Genomic DNA, 27,673 nt, shown 5'->3' with positions numbered 1-27,673 from the left:
ATCTCTTATCAGCACATCTTGCAAACGGGACATTTAACTTGTGTTAACAGTTTTAGCCTGAATTCAGATTAAAGGGTTAAGTTGAACACCTCAAAAAAGAAAAGACAAAAGTGAATGAAATGTTCTAACTTTGCCTAGTTCAAAATGTTGTTTAGTTGAGAAACGATGTGTGCTAAATAGACAGGCCATATACATGCATAACATTGACAAAGTATTGATTATACAATATGTCATTGGTTGTTATATCATGAATTTACAGATTGTAACTGTGCTAGATTTTAGTTTCTTTCCTGTGTTCTGACCATGGATGTGGATTCTGTGTTTTATACGGTCTAATCAAAAGAATCAGCAGGTTAGCTAGCTAGCTACATGGAGCCCATGTACTTGCTCCTCTGGGCGAGAGTAACACTGGAAGCCTTTAGCGACTGAGAGCTTTAATTCTTCTTCTAATAAGCAACTCTAGAAATCAGTGTTTCCTCCATTGGTCTTGGACAAAAAGTAGTTATAGTAAAACAAACCTAATTTCTCACAAAGCTTTAGTTCAACTGGTCTATGTTGTGGGGACCCCCTTGATGTGCTGAGACAATGGTTTAGCTGTGTCGGCTGTGATGTAGAGCTCTCTCGCCGATGTATGTTGCTTCAAGCGTTGCCTTGCGTTGCTAGTTCCCATTGCGCTGTGGCTCAAGCCCAGCTCCCAAGTTGTTTCAGCGTCTGTATGGTATTGTTTCAGACTGGATTTCAGTCGGTGGTGTGTGTGTGTGTGTCTAAAGTTGTGTGTGTCTATGGTCGTTGTTTGTGTGTAAGTCGGTTTGCGTATGTAAGTATGAGTGTGTGTGTTGGGGGATGTATGTGTGAGTCTGTGTGAGTGTCTAGACTTGTGTGTGTCTAGGGTTGTGTGTGTTAGTGTGTGTGTAAGTATGAGTGTTTGTGTGGTGTATTGTTAGAGCCCTCTCTTGGGCATTGTCCCGGGGCCAATGCAGGCCCTGCTTGTTTATGCTGGGGACCGGTTCGTCACAAGGGTGACAGTTTCACGCTACGGGACCCTGGCTTTCCCACAGTGTCTTACCTTTGACCCCTCCGGGCCCTGCTGCTTCCTCAAAAAAAAAAAGAGCGAGAGAGAGAGAGAGAGTGAATTAGAGTCGGTTTGGCCTTGTTCACATAGAGTAAGAAAACAGAAGGCAACGTGTGTGTGTGTGTGTGTGTGTGTGTGTGTGTGTGTGTGTGTGTGTGTGTGTGTGTGTGTGTGTGTGTGTGTGTGTGTGTGTGTGTGTGTGTGTGTGTGTGTGTGTGTGTGAGCTCTGGTTCGTGCTTGATTTGGTGCTGGGCTGCTATAGAATCCCTTCTGTAATAGGCACATGGGCCCTGTGGATTCTGAAACAGTTGTGTATCTTTCCACAATCTGTTCACAAAAATATGTTTGAACAAACATTTAAAAACAATAGGCAGCAATGTTTCAACCCCATTTGCTATGACACCCTGCTGGCTTTATATGTGTGGCCCACTGGCTCACGTCTGAGCACCTGACCTGACGATACTTCTGCAACAGATTCTCTCTTAGCATCCTGAACTCACAAGCATTTTCAAATCGTGATGAGAGGACTGATTTAAAACATGTAAACCCTCCCAATGGTTTTCATTTTTTTCAAATGAAATGTTTGCCCGAGCTTCATCAAAAAAACACAAAATGAGTTTTACTTGGCAATGTGTGCATGTGAGCGCCTGTGTCCTCTGTAAGACGTGACAGGAGACACACGTGTGAAAGAGGAAATGCCGATGTTCTCTTTAAAAATAAAGAAGAGAATCGAAACTCAATACGTGCAATTGTGTATTTGAATGTGTATGCTGATGTGTGTGAATGCATATTCCTGAGTTTGTGTGTTTTTGTGTGGGTGAGTGGGTGGTTCTTTGAGTGTATGTGTGCGCTTACTTTATTCTCTCACTCATACTAGATGAGCAACATTGGGCAGCCAGGCACCTGCTCAATAGCCCATCGATTGCCTCACCGCTCTCTATTCAGTGCCAAGGTTGAGGTGCTCTGCTCTCCCTCTCTCTCGCTCAATTGCTGCTTAAAGGGGTCTTAAAGGGGTGATATCCTGCTTTTCTACCTTTCCCTTTGCTATATACTGATATATGATGTATGTATACATCTTTCACGTCTAATAAGCTAGAATCAAAGTCCTAGCCAGGGAGAGAAACGGACGCCCCTCAATAAGTGTGTTAAACAGCTTATTTGTGCTCAAACTTCCATAACAGTGTGACGTCTGAATGTGAAGTGGGCAGTACTGAAATGCAGAAGTCCAGCCTCCCGGCTACCCGCAATGTTTACAACTTGTACAATTTCGGGTTGAGCGTGAATTTGCCGACCAATCGCGTGTTGGACCAATCGCAACAGAATGGGCATGCTGACCAATCACAGGAGCATTTTTGAAGGACGCTAAAATAGTTTTTGCAGACATGAACAGTGTGAGAATAATAAGGGGTATTTTTAACATACAGGCATGTAACCCTATTCTAGTAGTACCCCAAAATGCAATTATCTACCCTAAAAAAGCATGATATGGGATCTTTAAAGATGTCTTCAACAGAACACGTGTAGCTTGACCTACTGATCAGTGCAGTACTTCTGGGCATCATTGTATACCGGTGGAGGTCAACAGTGACTTGCAGAATGATAAGGGGAGGTTCTGAAAAAGGCAAGAAAAGGCCTTTCACACCAGCGCCTTTTTGAATAAGCTCATAGCCTACCTAACTAATGAGGTCAAACGTGTAATATACTGATGAAGAGAAAAAACATGGCTTTAGGTTGCGGCCCCTGGTTGAAATAAAGAGAAATGCATTGTACATAGTTGATCTTTCCATTGCCTGGGCCTGTTGTTGAAGAAAGGGCTTAAAATGTTATTCTCACCTTATTATTCTAACCTTTGTTTCAGGTTAGAACACCTAGGCCAAGACATCAAGTGTCTCCACCGCCATTTTCCCGTTGGTAGCAGCTATAGTTGACTTTTGCTGCTAGCCCACTCCACCAGAGAATTTCTGTTGGCCCCAGTGTATCCAGGAGTAGGGGGAGTGTCAGGGATGGTTTGAAGGAAGCGGTCAAGTTCTGCCTTGAACTGGATCAGGGTTGGGATTGACTTGACATTTTTGGGTACAGCGTTGTACAGAGCAGAGGCAGTTGATGAGAACGAGTGGAATCTCATTGTGTTGATGCTGCTATACTTGGAGCTTCCAAGCGGCCGTACACAGGTTACTCCTCGCCTCTCCGAGTGTTGGAACACCAGGTTGACGCTGTTGGGGATGGCACCGTGGTAGATTTTCCAGGCAAGGATGACCATGTATCTTTCACGGCGGCGTTGTAGCGAGTAGAGGTTAAGATGCTTGAGGCGGTCCCAGTAGCTGAGATTCGAGCAACCCGCTATCTTTGCAGTGAAAGAGCGCTGGATAGACTCAATCATGATAACGTCACACTGCAGATGTGGTGACCACAGAGCACAGCAGTACTCTACGATGGAGCGAACATAGGTCTTGAAGAGCAGTAGCATCTGGCTTTTGTCCCTGATTGAGAACGTCCTCAGAACCCAGCCGGCTTTTCGTGCAGCTTCGGCTGTTTTTTTGGTTGTGTTGCCGCCAACGGAGATCTTTGTCAATGAACACTCCGAGATCTTTGACGACATCGTCTGAGGAGATTACCAGTCCTGTTGATAGCTTGTACGGCTCCTGTAGATCTTGATTCTTCCCGTGATGTAGGAGCTGGAACTTGGACTCATTTAGCTCCATGTTGTTGTTAGCTGCCCAACGAACAACTGCGTGGAGATCCTCCTGGAGCAGCTTGCAGTCTGTAGGGGAGCCGATGCTCTTGTGGAGCTTTGAGTCATCAGCGAATACCTTTATTTTGCTGTGCTTAACGACAGAGAACAGATCGTTTATATGCAAGATAAAGAGGAGTGGGCCCAGCACTGTGCCCTGTGGGACACCACTCAGAACTCAATTGGTCCATGGTGATTTAGGGCTGTGCAATGACTAAATACAATAGGTTATCAACCTCATGAGGGGCATCACAAGTCATAAAATAAAAACATTGACTCAGAAACATGATAAACCATGTTTGAAATGGCAGCGAGAGTAAAGAAGACGTACCCTGAATCCGTGATTTACAACTGGCGGAGGGCGTTTTGGGATTTTCACACTGTCTCTGACAAACCTGCATCTTTAGAAAGAAGCCCGTGAATTAACTATGTTTCAATATAATTTATGTTTCAATAGCTTACTATTTCATTGAGGAAAGCCCTTATTCTTGTAGTTTTTGGTTTGCAGTATATGGCCTTTTTGATGACTGCAATTTTGGTAAATAATTCTTGTAATTACTTAATGAATAATGCCACATGAGAAAAACGGCCTTCAATTAATCCTATAGTTAATCCTAATTAGTTTGACTGTGTGTGTGTGTGTACACACACACACACACACACACACACACACACACACACACACACACACACACACACACACACACACACACACACACACACACACACACACACACACACACACACACACACACACAGAGAGAAGAAGAAGGACAAAGATAGAGAGGTAGATAAATGGACGGAGGGGTGGAGAAGGAGAGGGAGAGCTGAACGGAGAAGGAATGAGTTGGGGTAAGCCATAGGGTAGAGTAGACTGAGGCTGTCGCGGTGTCACAGGCTGTAAACAGCAGAGGCAGGAATGGTGGGAGGGCTCTCACTCTTGCTCTTGCTCTCGCTCTCTCCCTCTTCTCCCCCCCTCTCCTGGCAAAGAAATGTCCCATGAGAAAGTTTCAACATTAATCAAAGAGTACTAATAGAGTGACTATACACATTTACTGGCAACATTAATGAAGGTTCTTCTTCTAATGTTAACAATGGCCATGGTGGGTGTAATGTAAGTTAGGATCGTTTACACAACAGGAATGAGGATGAAAGATAAAGGCCATCACTAGATAGATGGTTGTGGCAGACCTCAGTTTGGTTTCTGGATACTCTTCTGCTGCTGGCAGCTTTCCCCCCTAGTCTCAGTCTTCAGGTTTCCAAGGCGTCTCAGGTCATATTTCAGTCAACACGACCGGGCCCAGCAGAGCAGGGAGTCTCAGCAGAGCAGGGAGTCAAGTTGGCAGGCGGCCAACACACTCCCCTACTGTCTCCACAAACCCCCTCTCTTGCTCTCTCTCCTTCGTACTCTTTTCCTCTTTTATTGTGGCTCATTTTATTTTCCATTGCATTTCCACCGCTGCCTACTTGGAGAAGCTCTCTGTAAATATCCCCCAGTGTCCTCGTGGGCTCTAAACCACGAGGGAGGAGAAAGAGCGGTCGTGTTCGACCATCAGGTCTTCCTATGGAGAACGGGGCCCTTTTCCTTTACTGCAGCAGCTCTCTAAAGGATGTCAATCACCTTTGCGCCTCAATGTTTTGATTGGCTCATGGTCATGAATCCTGTGAGGTATGATGTCACGGGACAGCCCAAGGTAGAAAAGCAAGTAATAAACAAGTCATCTTTTTATTTAAGTCCTTTTTTCTTCAGGGACCAGAGAGTCTGGTTAGACAGTATAGCCATGTTAGACAGATTGCTAACATTTGCTATGAATAAATACACTCGTCTATTTGAGGTAGGGCTGGGCGATATGGGCCAAAATGAATATCTCGATATTTTTTTACTATATCTCGATACACGATATATATCTCGATATATTTTGAATCTCCTCTAGAGCACATCAAGTTGATGTTGCCATGGCGGCGCGCATAGTCGCAGCGGCTCAGTGCTCCCAAAAACAATGCAGTGAAATCAGTCAAATGAAACCAAATCAATCGTCAAATATTGTCTACAACAGAGAGGATTTATTTCACTTCGGTAGAACATGCCAAATTCCGATAACGAGTGCCTTTCAACACTCGCATGGGATTCCTCCGGGAATAGCAAGAACACCGGCGTCTCCATGGATAGATACACCGAGCGGCATACCCCGAAGACGGAGGAGGGAACGTAAACAGAAGCGGGGTTGCAGGTCTGGCGACTTGGCTAGGCTAAAAAGGGCTCCAAACAGACCACCACTGCCCAGTCTTTACGTCGCAAATGTCAGGTCTCTAGGAAATAAGATGGACGAGCTTCATCTAGATATATCGACGCGGTCAACCATACGAGACAGCTCCATCATCGTTATCACGGAAAGCTGGCTACACTCGGGGATCTCAGATGCAGCAGTGGAGCTGGCAGGTCGCTCACTTCATCGCAGCGATAGAACAGAGGCTTCTGGTAAGAGCCGTGGAGGAGGACTATGTACATATGTAAATAAGGACTGGTGTACAAACTCCACTGTCATTGATCAGCATTGTTCACCTGATCTAGAGATGCAAGCAGTCAAATGCAGACCATTTTATTTACCACGCGAATTCTCCGTTACCGTGGTAACCGCTGTATACATCCCACCAGATGCCAACGTTAATGCAGCACTTGGCTATCTACTAGCAGCTATAAACAAACAGCAGACCACTTATCCAGAGGGCGTTTTTATCGTGGCTGGTGACTTTAACCATGTCAACCTCAAGACGGTGCTGCCTTGCTTTGATTAACACGTAAAGTGCGCAACTCGAGGAAAAAATATTCTGGACTGTGTGTATTCAAATATTAAAAAGGGATACAGGGCCTCACCCCTCGCACACCTGGGCCAGTCTGATCACCTGTCACTATCCCTGATTCCCGCATATCGCCCCATCATTAAAAAACAAGAAGCTACCATTAAAACGTTTAGGAAGTGGCCTGAAGATGCATCTCTACAGCTCCAGGACTGCTTTGAAAGAACAAACTGGACCTTGTTTTTTTAATCAGGATGTAAATGAGTATGCCTTCGCTGTCCTCTGTTACATCAGGACCTGCATTGAAAATATCACCACCATCACCCGCAGCAGGATTCCCCCTAACAGGAAACCCTGGATGACTGGGGAGGTACAGGCCCTTCTGAGGGAGCGCAACGCAGCTTTCAAATCAGGTGACAGAGCACAGTACAGCATAGCCAGGCACAACCTGAAAAAAGGCATCAAGCAGGCCAAAGCCATGTACAGGGAGAAGATTGAGGGCCACTTCACCAACAGAGACCCAACACAAGTGTGGCAAGGCATACAACAGATCACGAACTACAGGGGAAGCCGCAACCCACCGACAAACATCAATGCCTCCTTAGCAGAGGAGCTCAACCACTTCTATGCCCGCTTCGAGACACCTGGGCTAGATAATGGAGCTGCTCCCCCACCTGCTGGCACAGACCACACAGCCATGGTAACAGTAGAGGAGGTAAGACTCATCCTCAGGTCTGTGAACACAAGGAAGGCAGAGGGACCAGATGGCATTCCAGGAAGAGTGCTCAAAGAATGCGCATACCAGCTTGCAGATGTCTTTACGGACATTTTTAATATGTCTTTAGCCAAAGCGGTCGTACCAACCTGTTTTAAAACAGCCACTATTATACCTGTGCCCAAGCAAAGTAACATCAGCACCTTAAATGACTATAGACCTGTGGCGCTCACTCCCATCATCGCCAAGTGCTTTGAGAGGCTGGTGGCGAAGCGCGTTAAGGCTTTCCTCCCTCGCTCCCTGGACCAGCATCAGTATGCTTACAGGGAAAACAGGTCCACTGAGGACGCTATCGTCACAGCCCTCCATTCAACGCTGACACACCTGGACAAGAAGGAGACATATGTAAGACTACTCTTTATAGATTACAGCTCGGCTTTTAATACCATCGTCCCCAACCGGCTGATCACCAAACTTCTTGATCTGGGCCTCAGCTACAGCCTGTGTATGTGGATTAAGGATTTCCTAACAGATCGCCCGCAGACAGTGAGACTGGGTCCTCACCAATCCTCGAGCCTGTCCCTCAGCACTGGAGCTCCACAAGGCTGTGTATTGAGTCCCCTGCTGTACTCCGTATACACATATGACTGCACCAACACCCATCCTTGAAATACTGTGATAAAATTTGCAGATGACACCACTGTGGTAGGACAAATCACCCATGAAAATGAAAGTGCCTACAGAGACGAAGTTGACAGACAACCTGACCCTGAATGTCAGAAAGACAAAATAAATCATAGTCGACTTCAGGCGGCAAAAGGCGAACCCTCAACCCCTCATCATCAATGGTGAGGAAGTAGAGAGGACCTCCTGCTTTAAGTTCCTGGGGATTATGCTCTCAGAGGACCTGAAATGGGTGATGAACACAACTGCCACAGTAAGGAAAGCACAACAGCGGCTCTACTTCTTGAGAATATTGAGGAAAAACAACCTGTCTCCCGAGCTGCTTAAGACTTTTTACCACTGCTGCATTGAAAGTGTGATCACTTACTGTATCACTGCATGGTACGTCAACTGCACAGAAAAGGACAGGAAATCCCTCAGTCGGGTCATAAGGTCTGCTGAGAGAATAGTTGGACTTCCACTGCCTCCCCTGGATGACATCTTTAGGACGCGCTGCCTCCGCTGAGCATGTGGCATTTTAAAGGATGAGACTCACCCCGCAAACCATCTCTTCACCCTGCTACCCTCTGGCAGGCGCTACCGGGCCACTACAGCCCGCACCTCCAGACTGCAGAACAGTTTCATCCCCAGGGCCATCACAGAACTTAATAATCACACTACACTCCTACCCTCCACCCAGCACAACTGCACTTTTGTTAGTGGTTGCACAAACAAATTTAGTTGTGTATCCAATGCACAATGACAAATAAAGTCTATTCTATTCTATCATAAATGCTCGATTCAACCATGTCTGGCATAATGTTACGTCAGTAATAATTCTAGTATTACTGAAACATAAGTCTGCATGTAGATTACATGAAACAACATATTGTTTAAACTCATTAGTGCTTTCTATTGAAACAATTTAGAACTTGCACATAAGAAAAGGAAAATCGCAGCAAGTTAGATTTACCAACACAGCATTTATTCAAACCGTTAATTATTTATTAACAGTTTGAATAATAATTATTATATATACACTGCCAGACGAAGGATCCAGTGCTATTCTTTTTCGAAACCAAATCCTCCTTTTCCATCCTTTTTTCTCTCTCTGGCTGTTCTCACTCACCGGTCGGAGGTACACACACCTACAGCAGCGCGCCTTCCAGACTACGTCACACACGCGCGTCCATGAGAATCTCGTGGACTCGTAATGGGCGGGGGGAGTGAGTGTGTTAAGAGAGCCACAGGAAAGAGCGAGAGAAGGGAAAACTGTGCGTTAAACAAACCCCGAGAAGCCCAATCCCTGTGAGCTCCCCACGCTACGGCCATCCGGAGGCGCACAGAGCTTTTGGCCGTGATATTATATAAACAATTATATTATATATTATTATATATAGAGCTCCGGAAGTCGCAAACAGCAACAATCACTTTCTCCTCCATGCTGCAGTTCACCCCGGACTGCACTGCACCGAGTTTGACGGTTGAACGCTGGTTGGCTGTTACGTTACACATGTCACTCAGTGGCCACGCTGTTGAACGCTGATTGGCTGTCATCACGCGAAATTCGCATCAAAGTTGAAATATTTCAACTCGAGCGAATTTGTCGCGCCACAAATCCTCGTGAACGCGCTCGCCTGTGCACGGCGAAAGTGTGGCGCCTACGTTCACTTTGTATGAGATCTTGTCGCCCCGTCGCGTGAAAGCACAACGAGTATGCCGGCGGCGGCAAAAAGAAACATTGCGTGCCAATTTGTATTCGATGTTCGCGACAGGGGCATTTTATACATCCCCTGGAGAACATCTCGCGATACATCGCATATATTCGATATATCGCCCAGCCCTAATTTGAGGGTTTCTTGCTTAAAAATAATTGCAGATTCATAAAAAAGCTATTTTAAAGATTTCTTTGCCACTTTGCCACAACACCTTAAATGTTAAAGATAGATTGAATATATTTAACGTAACGCAACAATCCACCATAGTATTGGTCATAATGTTTTGCGATTATCGGCAATCAACAATATGATGAGTTGAATCATTCCAGTAGCCTGGCTATTACCAGACCAAGCCAATCGTAGATTGCACGTTGGTCTGGGGAAGCTGCCGTCATTTTCTTCAGCACAAGAGGCGTGATCAACGGGCCTAGTTCAACTGACTCTGTATGCGATTGGCTGCTTGCCGTCGCTTCCCTGTCGTCATTGTGTTAAACCAGCCAATAGTGCGCCAAGGGGCTTGGTGATGGGTCCCGCAAAAACGTATCGAAAGCAGAAATAAATGTATTGCTCTTATCCAGACCCTTGTGCAGGGCGAACCCAATTCGCCGGAAAAATGGGCGGCGCTATCCAGGCTATCATTCCTGCACCATCCTTGTCCTAAATGTTAATCGTTTTTTCTTTATTTAGCGCAACGTTAACTTTGGCCCAGAGCCTGTTGTATCTGGAGTTCAACTGAGGTATTGTGAGGTTTTTTTTCTATCCCAGGTACACATGTACAGGGTCTTCATTTGCTTGTGTTTAATAACATCTCCCTGGCTGCTGATTCATGCAGCAAATGAAAACATTGAATGTAGCAATGGGGTGTGAGGGCTTATCTACCTAGAGGGGATGGTGTCCCGCTTGGTTTGGTTTCTGTGTGGCCGGCTTCTTGTCTGTCTGTATTTTTGGGCCCCGGATTCAATTGGCTAGTTGCCTTTCGGTCTTAAGACCATCATGTGATGGAGAACGTTCTGGATTTGAATGCTGTGTCTGATTTGAGGTCATGGTGGCTTGGGCTTGTGCCAGTCATATTCAGCTTTGGTTCAATTAAAGCCAGAGAATTAACCCCCAATAGGGGGGGGCGGAGCTACTGACCTGTATGGGGAGGAGCAACTAACCCTCTCACAGAACATGATCAATCTGTTGGGAGTGTTGACGTGGATTTGTTCAGTTAAAGCATTTAGAGGTTCAACCAGAACAGTAGAGGAGTTATAAAGAGGTTATTAGATTTATAAAACAACCCCTTCAGAAGTTTTCATATCGTCGCACTCTGCAAACTTATTCAGCAATACTACGGATGCACCGAAATGAAAATTCTTGGCCGAAACCGAAAACTGAAAATGAGAAAACCAAGGCCGAAAACCGAAACACCGAAAGAAATTATTATGCCAATTATTAGTACAATTTAGGGTTGCCGCGGTATACAGTATTACCGGTGTTGAGGCACCGGTAATACACCGAGTTATTTTGTGTTCTTTTTTTCCAGTAATAAGAAATAATTCGCCGTCATCTTTAGGCCTATTTGATTAAAAAACAAAAGTTCGGCAGTATGTCTTTGCACTGTTTTATTTTTGATGTTTCTTCTCATAAAAAAAAAAATAGATACAAACCCAATAGATAGGCTACCTAATAAAGCGTTGGAACACGCAAGACCGATAACCATAGCAACGCCGGTAAACAAACCCCGCAAAGCCCAATCCCTACGAGAGCTCCCCGCGCTACGGCCATCCGGAGGCGCACAGAGCTTTTGGCCGTGATATTATATATAAAATTATATTATACTATTATATATAGAACGTTATAAGACGCTGTCACCGAGAATTGGCGCGCTGCCAGACGCTGTCACCGAGTGTGAGAGGAGAGTTGACGGAGAAGATGGCGGTTGACCTAGTTTCAAAGTTTATACCATTTATACTCGGTAATACCGGTGTTGACACGAGTGTATTACTCGGTGTGAAAATGTCCACACCGCGGCAACCCTAGTACCATTGAATTTATGGCGATGGCTGTGTACCAACTTCATTAGAATCAAGGCATTGCAATTTTTGCAAATCGCTATACGTGGGTTTTTCTCAGAAACATTGAAAAACGTCCACACCGCAGACATATTATTATTATCCAGACAAGCGTGTGCTGGCCGCGCTTTTTGTTTGCGTCATCACAAATTTCTGTTTCGGGTGTGTTTCGGTGATGAAAGTATTTCGGCCGAAAACCGAAAATGCGCTTTTGGGCCATTTTCGGCCGAAAATTTTCGGTGGCCAAAAATTCGGTGCATCCCTATGCAATACCGATATTCTGTAAGAGCGGTAATTGCCTTAAAAAAAAGTAACGGGAGAAGAATGAGAAAGACACACACGCAGAACTTTCCTTCACTCTTCTGTATTGAATGAGGAAGAGGAGCGCGATCCCCCTACTGGAGCCCCGAGGCATTTCCAACAGATCGACGAATTACCAACAGATCGACAAATTATTAAACCACACAGATATATTTCAAATGAATTATGTTTACCTCAAAATAGATTATACATATATGAATAAATTGTTGTATACAACTTGTCACACTCGCTGCCATGTTTGTGTATCACTTTGGTAAATGCGCGCTCCGTGCGGAGAGGGGTCTGGCTGCAGACATCCGCCCACACGCTCCAAACATCCACCCACAGGCACTTCCGCTGCAGACAGAAACATCCACCCACACGCCGGAAATTGCGTGTTGGTGGATGTCTGGAGCGCGATTTGCACATTATTCAACAGCGCCCCCTCGGGTCACACTTTTCGGTGGGTCGCAGAATTCGGTGTAACAACGGGACTCACTGCTCGAAGATGTGACGTTCGGCTCAGCTGCACTTGGAGGTTATGGTAGGTGACTATTCAAAACACAGCGATACAATTATAAATGCACGAGACTTGCATTTCTTTTCCGATCTATTAGTTTCATTAAGTTTAGATTTTTTCATCAAACAAATAACAGAACGTTACACCAATATGAAGCATTTGTTGTTTTAATCCACACTGACGGTGGCAAACGCTAGCTAGGTGTCATTTTTGTAAAATAGGCAAATGTTTTTTGCAAACGTTGTGTAGCCTATAGTCGGTCTTATTAAACGATTTTAGAGATTTGTCGATGTGTTGGGAGCATAAACGATTTTAAGATTTGGACTTTTGACAGTCATCTGTAGTCCAAAACTACGACGGAGTATTAGGGCCCCACGAAGAAAAAAAATATTTTGCCGTGACGAGATTAAAATCGACACGTCGACATTAAACTCGAAATGTCCAGAATAAAGTTGAATTTTCATGCCGACTTTAATCTCTTTAGCAGCGGATGACACGAAGTAGTCATCCGCTGCTATCAGTGGCTATCATACATGCCATCAGTGGTTGCATTGACGGTTTTAGTCGCTATATTGTTTGGATGGAGGCCTACACCACAAACAATGACCCCAGGGTTATTCCCGGTTACTTCGTGTCATCCGCTGAACGCTTGGGAGGATGCCCGGAGCGTCTGTGTGCTGACAGAGGAACGGAAAATGGACACCAGATTAAAGTCGATATGATGTTTCAACTTGATTCTCGACGTTTTGAGTTTAATGTCGACATGTGGACATTAAAGTCGACGTGTCGATTTTAATCTCGTCACGGCAAAAATATATTTTTTCTTCACGTGTGGCCCTAATACTCCGTCGTAACAGAGTTAAGTTGTAATAAAATAATTACCACAAATTGAATTGACGCAGCTCGTTTCGCTTTAACTAGAGTTGCACCTATCAGCTGTTCATCTCTGCAGCGGTGGCTGAGAAGTGTGATATCATTCTATAGACAAAATCGATCGTTAAATATTCGATCTGCCTGTTTAGTTCATACAATCTGTTTATAACTAAGAGATCATAGCACTTAGTTCAGTTAAAAGGGGTAAAAGAGATCAAAAATGTAATAAAACGGATAAAAGTTAATGAATTACTGTTATGTAATAGCCTACTATCCTGTCTCAGATTCTAAATGTTCAATGTCCCCCAGTCAATAGGGTGCTGGGGCTCAGACAGTTCATAAAACATATAATGAGAGAGAGAAACAGATGTAAAGTTCAGTATGAGGTAGAAATATATCTCATCATTAATTATATGCCAATAATAGTTAAAGTTGATGCTCTGATGGGACTAATTTGTCTAGACTACAACCACTACTGAATTACCGCCCTTTAAATAGTTTGCTGTGCTGTGAGAATTTATCGTCTTTGATCTTAATTTTTTCTACAATTAAAACATAAATTGTAACATTTTTTTTCTGTCTTTTGTAGATGCATCACTCGATTTTTACGGATGATTCAAAGCCAGAAGTCAAACGCTGCACAACTTGCTGCACACTTTTCCACTGCCCCCTATGCCCAACTTTCAAACCAACCATCAACACGAAGCTTCAGTGCCACCTGGAATCCCACATAAAACATTCCATTAGATTTAAAGGTGATATATGTATGTGTGTAGAAAGAATATAAGAATATATGTGTATATGTCTAGGCAATATTTATGAATGTGTGTCTGCTTACTTTTATAAGTCACTGACTCATTTTCCTCCATCTTTTGCCTGCATTGATCTTAGACAAAAAGATATGCAGGTGCAACCTCAGCTGCAGGGATGGGGGACATTATCATTGCCCCCTTTGTGGCAAAACGATCATCAGGAAGTCGGTTATGGATCTACACCTGAAGTCCTGCACAAACACGCAAGACAGTCCCTCCACCTCCGCTGCCGTCCATCAGTGGCGGTTCTAGACAAATTTTACTAGGGGGGCCAAAGAGGGGCCGGTGTTCAACCAGAGGGGCACAAAAAAAAGGCACAAAATGATATTTAAAGATTTATTTATTCTATTTTCAAATCAGTAAAATACAAAGAAAACTTCCCTGTATGGCCCAATAAAACAAACCAGCTCAACTGTACTGCATGGCTTTTTAACTTAACCACTCAATTTATGGAGCTCATGCCCTAAATCCTGAAGCTAAAGGAGGTAGGGCCGTAGAAAAATGAAAAATACAGTACAGGGTACAAATACAGTGTGTCAATTCAATGTGAACAAACCTCCAGGGTACAACAAAGGGTATAAAAATGTGACATTACCTATTAATGTAAACACTACACTACAACAACAGGATACGGCGGTTGTGCTGTCTGGCAAAACGGTCCACAAATGCATCCAGATCCAGAGCCTTGGCCCTTCTGGACTCTATGCTCAGGACACCAAGATCACTGAGTCTCATGTCAGTAGTGGTGGACCGCAGGAAGGTTTTGATCAGTTTCAGTGTGGAGAAACTGCGTTCGCAAGAGGCTGAGCTTACAGGAAGGGTTACGGCAATCTTGCACAGTCTAAAGAGTTCAAAGAAAACTTCCCTGTATGGCTCAATAAAACAAACCAGCTCAACTGTATTGCATGGCTTTGTAATTTCACCACTCTGTATTTTTCTGTCCAAAACTCTCTTAAATTGATGGAGCTCATGCCCTAAATCATCAATGTCTGCATTGTACAAACGGCCAAATGAAAAAACATTGGTCTCCTTTAAAAAGGCATCACTCTGGGGGTTGAGAGACTGTATGCTTGTCATGAGCTCACAGTTGGTATTGGAGAAACGTCTGTTCAACTACTTGAGCATGCTGTCAATTACAGGATAGAAAAATGATGTGCAAAACATAGCTTTGTCACGTTCTACCTCCCTCTGACCAACAGTGCTTAGTGTGCAGTAGCCACTGAGCCTAGTGCTCAGCATTGTCTGACGTTTTGCCACTGATGGTGCAGAATCACAGTGCTCACAAATAGTCAATGCTTCATCCCACAACTTATCAAAGAAAGACTCCTGCCTGTGGTCTTTCAATGTCTGGACTAAAGCATTTACCAAGTCAACAGCTCTAGCCAGATCAACAGTTTGTGACTGTACCATGTCAGACAGTAGTTTTGTCTCCCCAAACAACTTACTAAGAGTGACAAGGTGCACAACAAATTGTAGGTCAATTTGAGGCAGAAGACCTCGGGCCTCAACAGTTCTTTCACCGTGGCGTTCTTGAGCAATCTGTTGCAGTAGTCGTTTAAGGGCAGGTAGAGTGTCCATTATGTTGCGTAGGGCTAGAAATCGGCATGCCCAACGTGTGTCGCTTAAACGTTGCAACTCTCTTGTTTTGCCATACATTTCTTTTTGGAGAGACAGCCATTTTGGGTGCACATATGAGCCAGAGGTAAAAATATAAAGGCTCTGTAACAAAGAAAAAAACTCCTCTGTTTCTGGGACATTTTTGACTACATCAACTAACACTAAATTGAGACAGTGTGCACTACAATGAATGTAGAAGGCAAATTTAGCCTGTTCTTTGATCCTTGCCTGAACCCCTGAATGTTTACCGCTCATAACGGCAGCGCCATCGTATGCTTGGCCTACAAGGTTATTTTTGTAGTTCAGGCCGTAACTTTCCAGTAAGTTCACTATTTTTCCAGTTAGGCTTGCTGCATCTAACCTCTCTGCAGATTCAAAATGGAGAAAACTCTCCTTAATGGCCCCATTGTAATAGTACCTGAGTGTGAAAGAAATCTGTTCACTTTTTGAAACATCCTTTGTTTCATCTGCCATGATGCTGAAAACCTCACTGTTCTTCACTTCTTCTATGATTTCAGAACGAACCATTTCTGCCAAACAACCCAAAACCTCATTCTGGATGATCTTGCTTGTGTACTTTGCATTGTTAATAGAAGTTAATCTTCTCTTAACAAGTGGGTCGTGGTTAGCAACTGTGCTAAGAATTTCCCTAAAGTTTCCTTTGTTATTGGACTCTTCAGATTCATCATGCCCTCTTTGTGCTATGTTTTGTGTAGCTGTAAGTAACAGCACTTCCCCAATTGTTTTAATGTATGCCCGATTTTCTTGTACTTGTTTAGTGTGTTCTTTGTTAAGGATATCTGCTAGTGTTGCATCATTTTTAACAGCACTTTGATAATCTATGGAGTCAGTTTCCTGCCATAATTCAAACCTGAAGAAAAAAGTTTCAAAGGCTTGTAAGTCTGGGTTTGAAAACTCAACACCTTGTAATAAAGGTTTTGCATCACTGAAAAAAGCGATTATAACCTGAAAAAAAATAAAACTAAAATTCAAACATTTGTAAACATGATTTTGTGTTCTATTTTATCTTCTTCATCATTTTCACCAACACATTTTCAAAGTTCAAACAATTTCACCAGCGCATTTGCAGAGTTTCAAATCTGGCACTGTTCTAACAGTGTATTTCATTGTTGCCCGGTTTTGAAACCTTGTAAATGGGATTCTGCAAACAGGTGTTCATACATTGAGAAATACGTTTTGAAAGGTTGAATATTTAGTTTTAAAAACTTGTAAAGGTGTAAGTTAACGTCATTACAACGTATTTTTTCAGAACTGACTTTTCAGCACAGACTTTTCAGAGATTTGACCACACAGGCGCAAGCTTTGAGTCACGTGAATATTGGCAGTGTTCTGACGCCACTCGTTTTGAAACTCCTGACAGTCGAATCTGAAAACGTTCCTGGGGGCCGGACCATTTAGCTCTAAACCTATTGGTTGCTCTCGGCTGACGTACATTCCAATCACATGTGCCGTTCACCGGGCTGTGCGTGATTGACAGTGCTCTGCCGATGACACAAATAACAAGCGACTTTCGCGGTTGATTTTGATTTCCATTTTCTGGAACCATGGCTGTTTCCCAAAGTGAAGGCTGCAGCCTTGCTAGGACGCGTCCTTGCTAGTCGCGTCCTATGGAGATGAGACTCTGGTTCCAGAAAATGGAAATCAAAATCAACCGCGAAATCAACCCGTTGTTATTCGTGTCATCGGCAGAGCACTGTCAATCACGAACAGCCCGGTGAACGGCACATGTGATTGGAATGTACGTCAGCTGAGAGCAACCAATAGGTTTAGAGCTAAATGGTCCCGCCCCCAGGAACGTTTTCAGATTCGACTGTCAGGAGTTTCAAAACGAGTGGCGTCAGAACACTGCCAATATTCACGTGACTCAAAGCTTGCGCTCAAATCTCTGAAAAGTCAGTGCTGAAAAGTCAGTTCTGAAAAAATACGTTGCAATGTCGTAAACGTACACCTTTACAAGTTTTTAAAACTAAATATTCAACCTTTCAAAACGTATTTCTCAATGTATGAACACCTGTTTGCAGAATCCCATTTACAAGGTTTCAAAACCGGGCAACAATGAAATACACCGTTAGAACAGTGCCAGATTTGAAACTCTGCAAATGCGCTGGTGAAATTGTTTGAACTTTGAAAATGTGTTGCTGAAAATGATGAAGAAGATAAAATAGAACACAAAATCATGTTTACAGATGTTTGAATTTTAGTTTTAGTTTTTTTCAGGTTATAATCTCTTTTTTCAGTGTTGCAAAACCTTTTTTACAAGGTGTTGAGTTTTCAAACCCAGACTTACAAGCCTTTGAAACTTTTTTTTTCAGGTTTGAATTATGGCAGGAAACTGACTCCATAATAATCCCGCCATGCTTTCATCGCACACTTGTGTCGCTCAGACTTTGCATGAACTGAAAACCCTGCCTTTCTCATAGTTGCATTTTTCCAGTTTCTAAACCCAGGGGTTGAAACAAAAACAGTGTCAGGGGCCTTTGGTGTGCTAAAATGTCTACATGCATAGCAATATGTAGAGTCCATTATGACAGAATACTCAAGCCATGGATGAATAGTATACCAGTTTTGCCTGAAGCACCGTCTTCTGTCCCCCATCAAAGTGGTTGGGAATATATTCAAGTTCGGCTGTACTGGTGCATCATTCTTGGACTTGCTGATATCTGTAGAAAGATGTACAGTAAACATAGAGCACAACTACAACATTTATTTACTTACGCATGTATATCTGCATGTAGTTCAAGTTTGTGCCATATTGGCACAAATTGAATTTACAGCAGAAAGCATAATTTTAAGGATACACAGTAGACCTACAATGAAATTGTAATTGCACTACTTTGCAAACAGAAATAACCTTCTTCATCACAAACCTGCAGTACTTGATCCACATGGATTTACTTGCTGTACCTCTGGCTGTTTCTCTCTCTGTCTCTGTATGTTTTCTTCCTCCTCACCCTCTTCTTCATCCTTCTCACTCTCTGAAATTTCCCTCTCTGTGTCAGAGCCCTCACGTTCATCACATGCCCTCTCTCCAACCTCCTCCGACTCTCCCTCTTCCTGCTCCTCAGCTCTCTCAATACCTTGACTTGTTTCTCTCACTGCTATTTCTTTCACTTTTTTGTTTACTGGGGCAAAAAAGGATGCTATATTCTTTCCTCGTTTCATGATAGCTGCAATTAGAAGAAAAAAATCGTAGGGGCATGCATTACACTTCGTTGCATAACCATCTCTCCCTACTTAACACGGGAACACTACTTAATCAACAAGAACAACAAGTCACATAAAAGATTAAATAGTTTTGCTTACCTTCGACTTTTGCAACAGGAGAAATCGTAGCTCCTTTCTCCAGGAGTATTTGCTGAGCTCGCATTCACCGAGCAGCAGCAACACAGTGTTTGGGTGCGCCGTTTGGGTGCGCCGCTCTAATTTACCCGTGTAGAACGTTGCGTCGCATTAGTTCCGCTTTTGGCACTCGCGTGTAAAATCATAATCAATTCATAATTGTTTTATTTGGTCAGCACGGTGGGGCCACAGGGGGGGCCAGGGACATGTCCACAGGGGCACGGGCCCCCGTGGGCCCCCGTGTAGAACCGCCATTGCCGTCCATACATCCAATCAAAACCCCATCACAGTCAAGACAGCCACCACCCCCCCAGCTCCGACTGCTCCTTCTCCCCAAGCTTCAACTGTTGTGTCTTCCTCTGCCGTCTCTGCTGCCCAGAGTAAAAGTACAACCGGTTTGAAAAAAGGAAAATGCCCGCACTGTAAATGAACTTTCTATAAGAAAAACATAGAAAAACACACACACGTGACACACGTGTGTGTGTGTGTGTGTGTGTGTGTGTGTGTGTGTGTGTGTGTGTCTGTGTGTGTGTGTGTGTGTGTGTGTGTGTGTGTGTGTGTGTGTGTGTGTGTGTGTGTGTGTTGAGGTTCTGAGTTCAGTTATCTGTTGAGTGTTCTTAATAAAGTTATAACGTTTACAATGTATTGATTTTTTGTATGACTTTACTTATTCACTTTGGTTACACACAGAGCTAAGTTAAAACACAGACTTGAGTTTGTCGGATTTAAATATGGGCAAATAAGGTGGTCCAGCAGCACAAGGTAAGACAATATTATAGACAATTAGAGCCAGATATTAAATGAATGATGGTTCAGAGTAAGAATTTAGGAATGCAAAAGTGCTAATAACATATGATAAATTATGTTGGAATGCAGTCGAACCTTATGATATTAAGACAACAGAATGTAACATAGCTAGACCTAATATAAATATGTCAGAAAAGGTGAAGCTAAAGGGGAATTGTTCTAACTATTCCTGTCCACTCATACATAGTATTTAAAATAATTATTAGCCTCAATCTCTGATGCCCTTCAGCTTTACAATACGAGTATCAGTTTGTGTCCGATCAAATATTAAATTGAGATGATTGCAGTATAACACAGAGGGAATCTGAATAAGGTGTGTGTATTTACAGAAAGAGAAGAGCCATAAGCTCCAGCTTAAAGTAAACAGCGAGTGTCAGGTCTTCTGTCCAAAACCGGAAGCGTTTATCCGATTTTATAACTTAATTTATTTCGTTCATTTATGTAAACACATTACTTAACGCCCTTTCATTTATGTAAACACATCGTAACGCCCGATTTTTATTTTATTTTCAGATTTTTATTTTTTATTATCCGATTTCCGGCGTGTGGGTGGATGGAACTGTCTGCAGCGGAAGTGCCTGTGGGTGGATGTCCGGAGCGTGTGGGTGGATGTCTGCAGCTAGACTCTCTTGTCCGTGCGGGGGGAGGGCTGAGCCCATTCCGAACTACGGGAGCTGAGAGGGAAGCGTTGGCGGATGTTGAAGAGAAAACCGATTTTCATTTAAACAAGTCGACGTGTGCTACACACTCGAGTTAATCGGCAAGGCAAGGAGGGAAAAAGTAATGCTGTTAGAGCGGTTTTATCTGGTGGTCGAACAATGTGTGTTTGTTTTTGTGTATTTGTATGTGCATTTAAGGTTTCCTAAACTAGGTCTGGCCCCACATCCATAGCCTCATAACACCGGGCTTGACCCCCTCACCCTTCATTCCCCTCCATCCATCAAGACTTGCAGGAAAAACAAAGGGCGCGAGTGCTGCAAAAACAACAACTGTAGTTAAGTGGAAGGAAAGATGAGCCCCGCCCATCCAGCCCTCTCATTGGCTGGGAGGGTACTGCTATTGGCTGGGAAGAGATACACCTCCAGAATTTTGTTTTTGTGCAGTCATGGCCTGGAGTCAAAAAGAGGTGGCTGTGGAAGTAGGGGTGGGGGAGAGATGCGTGTGTGTGTGTGTGTGTGTGTGTGTGTGTGTGTGTGTGTGTGTGTGTGTGTGTGTGTGTGTGTGTGTGTGTGTGTGTGTGTGTGTGTGTGTGTGTGTGTGTGTGTGTAAGTAGGGGTTGAGGGAGAGTTGTGTGTGTGTGTGTGTGTGGGGTGGGGTATTCCAGGGCTCATAAGGCGGGGTGTTGGCTGGGAGAAGCACTCGATGGGGTGGGGAGTGAGTTTGGGGCTGGGGGGGGGGACTGATGGTGACTGATAGGAAAACATGTCCTGGAGAACGTTCATCATTTTCTAGGAAGCAGCCATGCTTGGTTGTTTTCCCAGAATGCACTGGCCTCCTGTATGTGCATATCTGTTTGTGTGTTCCAACCCCCTTCATAAAAACAGTCCAAACCCCCCCCCAAATTAGTCAGCAGCTATTTATCAACCCCTTACGGCTCCGGTGGGAAAGATTTAAGAAATGGGGATTGTTAACTTGTTTAACTTTACGTCTAGGTGAAGGAGAGTTTGCACAAAGCACAGTATAGCAAAATCCCATCAACATGTTTACCCTCATCTCAGCAGACTGGTCTCTACTTGAATCTCTAGTGCCAGTTCGTTTTCTCATGTTGAACCGGGTCCTACTGAAACCTGTTTGGTGTGTGTGTGTGTGTGTGTGCGTGCGTGTGTGCGTGTGCGTGTGTGTGTGATAATGTGTTTGTGACACATCAAGAGGCGTCCGGTGTCAACAGAGCGACAGTGTTACCGCCTATAGGCTAAGGAAGTCCACGGTACACACTGTGTATGTGTGCGTGCAGCTGTCTGTGTGTGTCTGAATGTGAATGTGAATTGAAGTGTGTCTATGGACAGAGTCACGACCTACCATGTGTGCTGCTGATGAAAGCAGAGAACATGGGGGTGTCATCTGTCTTCTTGTTTACTCTCCCCTCGGTGAGACGGTGTGTACACATGCGTGTGTGTGTGTGTGTGTGTAGGTGTGTGCTGATGTTAGTGTGATTCAAGCTGCACATTTTTGAATGTGAGCTATAATGGTTAGTGTGTGTGTGTGTGTGTGTGTGTGTGTGTGTGTGTGTGTGTGTGTGTGTGTGTGTGTTGGTTAATGGCAGATATGGTTTCTTTTGGACCATAATGAGACAAAGGCAGTAGGGTTGGGGGTTATGAGAGGATAACAAGCAGAGCTTTGGAAGCTCTTAGGTCAGCTGGCCCTGTCCACCTGTGGTGATACTGCAAATGTTAAAAGACCTTATCTCACAAAACAAGACGAAAAAGATGGCGAGCAAAGCATCTTTCTGTCTGTCGAGCAAAAATGGGCAAAAGAGAAGGGGCTGGGGGAGGGATAAGATAATATGACAAAGAGGTGCCAGTCTTTAGGAAACTGTCGACAAACACTAATTTGACTGCGGCGGGTGAATACATCTCTCTTCTTTAGCATGTTGGCTAATCACAGGCCTTAGCTTGTTTGAAAGTGTGTGTGTGTGTGTGTGTGTGTGTGTGTGTGTGTGTGTGTGTGTGTGTGTGTGTGTGTGTGTGTGTGTGTGTGTGTGTGTGTGTGTGTGTGTGTGTTTGGTTCTCCAATGTTTTGGAATTGTAAGAGCTGGTGAATTTTGTAAATAGAAAAATATAAACACAATTGGTTTCATACCATTTAAATATTATACTTTGTGAACATGGTCACCTGAATTTATTTGTTTAGAATTCTCCGGTTTGAAACCCGAATATGGCATGTCAAAAAAATGCAAAAAAAAAAAATCATATGTGTGGTCTAAATACAAATTTACAAAGTGTACAAATCCAAAGTTGTCAAAATATGGACCAGAACATTCAAGCCATCAACATTCACGACAAATTGTTAATCGCAGTTCGGAACCTCCCTAACCCTTACGCCCCGTGCCCACTACCTCCGTCAGTTGTCCGTTGCCCATTGACTTTGAATGGGGACGGTCGCGCAATGCATTGTGGATCCGTCCGTTGACTTGGAGCGTTCGCCACCGTCAAAAAGTTGAAAAATGTTCAACTTTTTCGGCCGCGACGGATCCGTCATCCAATCAGATCGCGTATGCAAATTTAAGCACTGTGACGCGACTCGGGCTCTGACGATACTGGAAAGCGGGAAAGCGGGTCATCTTGCCTCGCAACAAGCAGGAAGAAGCGGGAAGAACCCGGCGAAGCGATTTGATTGGCTGACGGTTGCCTCTTCAAAGACTACTCCCCCATCCGTCAGCCACGCCTTCCCACGTCCGTTGACTGACGGTGCAGTGGGCACGAGGCGTTAAAGGTTGGGTATGGGATTTGCAAAACGCCAGCAGATTTTGAAAACACACAACTCAAATGGTCCTACCCCCTCTCCTTCAACGCTGACTCTGACTCCACCCATTCCAAGTACCTGGACGCGCAATCATGCACGAGCGCGAACAGAGATGCGCGAGAGCGAGCCAGGCTAGCGTAGGTTGTCGTTTAACAACATGGAACTACATTCAGCTGTAAGTTGCACCCAGTACCGCGGGAAGTAGGGGTGCTGGGGGTGCTGCAACACCCCCTGTCCGAGGCCCTGTCTTATCACAGAAAACGATCATTTCTAAAAACTCTGGCCAAAGTGGAGATTTCTGAAAACGCCGGTTATGTGTTGTCGTGTCAACGGGGAGAAACAGGATTTTAGGTTCTGAAGCGTCACATTATGCACCAGGAAATGCTTAACGTCATGTGAGCGCCCGCTGTACCGTATTGGTCCGAATATAAACACAAACCCCATTGTAAGACGACCTATATTTGGAAAAAAGATTTGAAGACCAGATCTTGTTTTTATGAATAAATAAATTGTATTCATTGAAATAATATACGAAAATAAAAAGGCATAGAATAAAACACTGCATTGCCACTAAACAGTAGTGCAAATAGGCCGTACTGATGTGTACACCAAAGACTATTCCTGACACTCCTCTGCCCCGCTGTGTTCGCTCTGGCTGTGGTCGCTCCGAACTGTTTCGGCCCGTGGCAAAGCGAGTCATCCTCGCTGCTGTCCAAGGCATTTTGAGACGCAGCATTTATTTAATGCTCATATGACCTAGTGCTGAAAAAAGGTTATATGAAAAAGTGTGAGGGTAGCGGTGGTGCGCTAAACTTGTTCTGTGAGCAGCTGGATGTGAACCATGGTGTGAAGGAAGTGAACACAACGATCGATTTTCAACTGTGCGCGCATGCATTGGTGTAATTGAGCTGCGCTGCTATATATCTTTTTTTATCAATGTAACGAGTTGCGAGTCTAGTGCAGGCTGAGTTTTTTTTTTCCAGCACCCCCTGCTGAGAATACGTTCTCGCGGCTATGGTTGCACCAGATGTTATAAACATTAAACGGTCACATAAATCATTACTATTTTTAGAAAATGTATGTTTGTTTCATATAATTGTATTGGAAGTCCTGGTTTTCACTAGGGTTGCTTCGGTGTGGACATTTTCACAACGAGTAATACACTCGTCTCAACACCGGTATTACCGAGTATAAACGGTATAAACTTTGAAACTAGGTCAACCGCCACACAAGCATCGGTTTTTAGACCCTTCTCGTCCTTCAGTTGCCGCCAACGTTCGAAAGCAGCGCCTAGGATTATTCTTGATTTCAGTTTTTCTCTTTCAGCGTTTTTATTATCAATTACTCTCTGAAAAAGAGTTTTCCTTCTCTTTGCTGGTGGTGGTGGTGGTGGTGGGGATGGTGGCGTCTTGTCTGCCATGGAAATTGTCTTCTACTGCTAGGTCCAAATGTGGATTAAAGGTTGGGTATGGAATTCGCTTTTTTGGCCATTTTTGCAAAATTACTTGAAATCCTTATCATAACCCGCTTACAGCCACTGAGTTAGAAGTACTGACATGAAAATTAAACAAGTCAATCATCTGTGGAACGGGCAGGGCTCGAAAAACTCCAGCCAATCATTTCCATTGCCACCGAGTTGCATTGGACAGTAAGTACGTCAATCAAACGGTCGTACTGCACTCCCCCTCCCCCGCGCCCCGCGCGCGACCCCTTCGTGCAGTACTCGTGACCCAGAGCTCGTGACCCAGAGCAAGCTCCTGTTTGTTGTTATCCTGCGGTAGCTACTGGAACTAGTTAATCCACATTTGGACCTAGCAGTAGAAGACAATTTCCATGGCAGACAAGACGCCACCATCCCCACCACCACCACCACCACCAGCAAAGAGAAGGAAAACTCTTTTTCAGAGAGTAATTGATAATAAAAACGCTGAAAGAGAAAAACTGAAATCAAGAATAATCCTAGGCGCTGCTTTCGAACGTTGGCGGCAACTGAAGGACGAGAAGGGTCTAAAAACCGATGCTTGTGTGGGGGTTGACCTAGTTTCAAAGTTTATACCGTTTATACTCGGGTAATACCGGTGTTGAGACGAGTGTATTAGGCTACTCCGTGTAAAAATGTCCACACCGCGGCAACCCTAGTGAAAACCAGGACTTCCAATACAATTATATGAAACAAACATACATTTTCTAAAAATAGTAATGATTTATGTGACCGTTTAATGTTTATAACATCTGGTGCAACCATAGCCGCGAAAACGTAGGCTATTCTCAGCAGGGGGTGCTGGAAAAAAATAACTCAGCCTGCACTAGACTCGCAACTCGTTACATTGATAAAAAAGATAGCAGCGCAGCTCAATTACACGAGTGCATGCGCGCACAGTTGAAAATCGATCGTTGTGTTCACTTCCTTCACACCATGGTTCACATCCAGCTGCTCACAGAACAAGTTTAGCGCACCACCGCTACCCTCACACTTTTTCATGTAACCTTTTTTCAGCACTAGGTCATATGAGCATTAAATAAATGCTGCGTCTCAAAATGCCTTGGACAGCAGCGAGGATGACTCGCTTTGCCACGGGCCGAAACAGTTCGGAGCGACCACAGCCAGAGCGAACACAGCGGGGCAGAGGAGTGTCAGGAATAGTCTTTGGTGTACACATCAGTACGGCCTATTTGCACTACTGTTTAGTGGCAATACAATTTATTTATTCATAAAAACAAGATCTGGTCTTCAAATCTTTTTTCCAAATATAGGTCGTCTTACAATGGGGTTTGTGTTTATATTCGGACCAATACGGTACAGCGGACGCTCACATGACGTTAAGCATTTCCTGGTGCATAATGTGACGCTTCAGAACCTAAAATCCCGTTTCTCCCCGTTGACACGACAACACATAACCGGCGTTTTCAGAAATCTCCACTTTGGCCAGAGTTTTTAGAAATGATCGTTTTCTGTGATAAGACAGGGCCTCGGACAGGGGGTGTTGCAGCACCCCCAGCACCCCTACTTCCCGCGGTACTGGGTGCAACTTACAGCTGAATGTAGTGCCATGTTGTTAAACGAAAACCTACGCTAGCCTGGCTCGCTCTCGCGCATCTCTGTTCGCGCTCGTGCATGATTGCGCGTCCAGGTACTTGGAATGGGTGGAGTCAGAGTCAGCGTTGAAGGAGAGGGGGTAGGACCATTTGAGTTGTGTATTTTCAAAATCTGCTGGCGTTTCGCAAATCCCATACCCAACCTTTAACTAGTTCCAGTAGCTACCGCAGGATAACAACAAACAGGAGCTTGCTCTGGGTCACGAGCTCTGGGTCACGAGTACTGCACGAAGGGGTCGCGAGCGGGGCGCGGGGGAGGGGGAGTGCAGTACGACCGTTTGATTGACGTACTTACTGTCCAATGCAACTCGGTGGCAATGGAAATGATTGGCTGGAGTTTTTCGAGCCCTGCCCGTTCCACAGATGATTGACTTGTTTAATTTTCATGTCAGTACTTCTAACTCAGTTGCTGTAAGCGGGTTATGATAAGGATTTCAAGTAATTTTGCAAAAATGGCCAAAAAAGCAAATTCCATACCCAACCTTTAATTTACGGTTTCCAAGGGGCGTCGCAGAGGCACGCAGACCAAAATGCCTCTGGACGCAATTGGACAGGCCTATAACCAATCAGAGCAACGAAATCGGTGATGCAGCCCTGAGTGATGCAAATTTTTTTTTAACAGAAAACAATTCGACATCTGTCTTATCAAGTGGCGCCGTTTAATACGGTCTAGATAGCTGATCAATCAAATCAGTGGCCGCCATCTTTGTTGTTGTTGAAATGTCATCAAATCAGTGCCATCCACCTACCCTTGCTTACACTGACCTTGGGGTGATGGGAGGACTCTGGAACTGCCAATCGGCGGTCAAGAAGGCGGACTCGATTTCAGCCTACGCGTCCCTCCAGACCCTTTACTTCCTGGCCCTGACAGAGACTTCCAGAGAACTCTGCTACTCCTGCTGCCTTCTCCACCGTCTACTCATTCTCGCACACCCCTAGACCATCCGGGCGAGGAGGAGGGACCGGACTCCTCATCTCGCCCATGTGGTCCTTCCACTAGAACACTTGGCCCGATCTGCGTTTGAACTCCACGCTGTCACTGTCACCATTCCTATCAAGCTCTCCATTGTGGTG

At 44.4% G+C, this 27,673-nt stretch overlaps 1 protein-coding gene and 1 long non-coding RNA gene across 2 annotated transcripts in view; one reads left to right on the top strand and one right to left on the bottom strand.

The window, feature by feature from the left end:
- Positions 1-27,673, top strand: part of sesn1 (sestrin 1) — a 68,182-nt gene that overhangs the window by 7,357 nt on the left and 33,152 nt on the right. The gene's annotated exons all lie outside the window — the stretch shown is intronic.
- Positions 24,418-27,081, bottom strand: LOC132449750 (uncharacterized). Its single transcript, XR_009523645.1, has 2 exons — positions 26,572-27,081; positions 24,418-25,399 (listed from the first exon to the last, which is right to left on the bottom strand). It is a non-coding gene; the product is annotated as an uncharacterized LOC132449750 (long non-coding RNA).

Source organism: Gadus macrocephalus, chromosome 21 (genome assembly GCF_031168955.1).
Source record: "Gadus macrocephalus chromosome 21, ASM3116895v1".
In the NCBI taxonomy this organism is placed as follows: Eukaryota; Metazoa; Chordata; class Actinopteri; order Gadiformes; family Gadidae; genus Gadus; species Gadus macrocephalus.
The sequence above is the reverse complement of the archived record's forward strand: the minus strand, read 5'-3'. Positions and strand labels throughout refer to the sequence as shown.